The sequence below is a fragment of the Elephantulus edwardii genome, unplaced genomic scaffold (assembly GCF_000299155.1).
Source record: "Elephantulus edwardii isolate Elephantulus edwardi_28Jun2011 unplaced genomic scaffold, EleEdw1.0 scaffold00060, whole genome shotgun sequence".
Taxonomy (NCBI): domain Eukaryota; kingdom Metazoa; phylum Chordata; class Mammalia; order Macroscelidea; family Macroscelididae; genus Elephantulus; species Elephantulus edwardii.
The window spans coordinates 3813522-3815602 of NW_006399810.1; the positions used below are offsets into that span (position 1 = coordinate 3813522).

General features: G+C 47.2%; 1 pseudogene; it reads right to left on the minus strand.

The window, feature by feature from the left end:
- Positions 1–446: 446 nt before the first annotated feature.
- LOC102855201 lies at positions 447–998 on the minus strand (annotated as a pseudogene).
- Positions 999–2081: the final 1083 nt, after the last annotated feature.

The following is a 2081-nucleotide window of genomic DNA, read 5'->3' on the forward strand; positions in this document are numbered from 1 at the left end:
TTTTCCTTATTTTTTTCACTCTCTTTAATCAAGAGGTCTTTAATAAAGTCTAAGAGTGCTAAGAGTTGTGTACCTCATCCCCTGCTGAAGTCAGAGGGCACAGAGATGTGAGGGGAGTGACAGGGAGCGCTTGGGTGGGGTGCAGAGGCTCAGACTCTTTGGTAACACTGTCCACTGTGTCCCCATATCCCACTCACTGTCTTCAGAAACAGGCCTGTACAATCCACTACGCCTGCACTGAGAGGCCAGGCCCTGAAGACCTGCTGGGGAGGTGCCATGTGCTCACTGGCCAAAGCCTGCTGTCCACATACTGGGTGGTGTCCCAAGGGGGCCAGTCTCCAGTCTATCCGTCTCCAAGGCTGGAGGAAGGCAGAGGGTGAACTACGAGTGGTGATATCGGAGCCATCACCCAACCCTGTCAGGAAGTTTGCCCTGTGGCACCAGCACTACTGGACCAGCCAACAGGTGATGCACCTGCCAGCAGCTGTCTCACTGTGCCAGATGATCTTCATTGCCCGACCATGCTTTATCCTGAAGCATCGTGCCACTGTGTCCCCAGCTTGGATTTTGGGGAGTTTCTATAGGGCCAGCAGCTCTGTCCCCTCCTCCTTGGTTATGATGACAAGCTCAGTGATACTGCTGAGTAGCTTCTTCTGCAGGAACTGCTCCAGGATGGACTTGGGGGTCATGTCCAGCAATGACTGCTTGCCTGAAGGGGTCAGGCCCTGCTGGACCGTGATGAAGGCACAGGTGATGCTCTCCTCCGGCATGTGCTGGCAGCACACCTTAATGGTCTTGATGCCCACCTTGGGCTCCTCAGGGAAGAAGATGAACATCTGGTCAGCGGGGTCATCATTGTGGGCCGCCAGCAACCCGAGGTCTGTGCGCCTGGGCCTCCCTTTGCTTGGCTTGTCCCCAAATGGAGCTTTGACTTGCTCCAGTGTCTGGTCCAGCTCATCTTGTGTCACCAGGTAACCACAGTCATGGCGCAGCTGCATGATGATCTTCCAACGGTGGTGCTGTCCATGGTGGTGCAACTTATCGCTGTCAAGCCACTGCGCCTGCGCAAGTCAGGACCCATGTCCCTGTATATTATTTTTAAAAAATTGTTTTGGTTCAGTCACTCATAAGATTTTGTTTTATAACTTTAATTACAATTGATCATTGTTTCTCATTACAATGTCTCCACGAATCCTCACTGTACCTTGCCATTCCCTTCACCCTGGCTATGTCTCCACTTACCTCTGCTCACCTCCCCCCTTCCCACCGCTGTGAACCCTCCATAGCTGGGTCTGTGTTTGAACCTCTCATCTCTGCTCTCTAGGGTGTCCTTCCACCTATCACCTGTCGCACAGCCCAGGAGAGCTGCCGAGGACAATCATGTCCATGGAGTTCCCGTTCTACTCCCACTTCTCTAGAAGGAATGGAACAAAATTCAACGCTTCATAAGAAGTTACTTTAAGTAAATATTGTTAGCAGTTTGTGTCCTCAAATCTAAAACATATCGAGAAATAGGACTAGAAAGAATTTTTAAACTTGACTCTACCTTGGAGGAGACAGCAGGCCATACTAAACGCACCATCCCTCTGCCCGCCCCTTCCCATTTTTCTCTATGGCTCTCTTGGAAGTTGTAATCCATAGGAAAATACATAGAATGTGGACTTCTAAAAGTTCTGTTTGTTTAAAGCTGGAATCTTTGAATTTATAAGAACATTTCAGTGTTTCAAAAGTCAACTACTACCTTAACATCTTTTTTCTTTCTTCTTCCCTTTTTTTTTTTTTTTACTTTTCCCACAGGGAACATTAGAGTTTTGCATTAGGAAGCCAGGTTGTAGGGATATAGGGTCTTTCTAAAAAAAGGATTTCTGATGCTTATTGGGATTAACTGTTTTGTGTGTTTTTCTGGTTAGGACTGGATGCTTGCTCTTGGGTAAACATAACTCCTTTCTCCTGCACGAAAGAAATTGCCCGTTGAAAGAAATAACTTTGAGAGACCTTTGGTTAAAAATTAATTTTGATTTTGTATTTAGGACAATAATCTAATAAATTCTAACAGAGGAGATTTGAGTTCACCTGTCAGA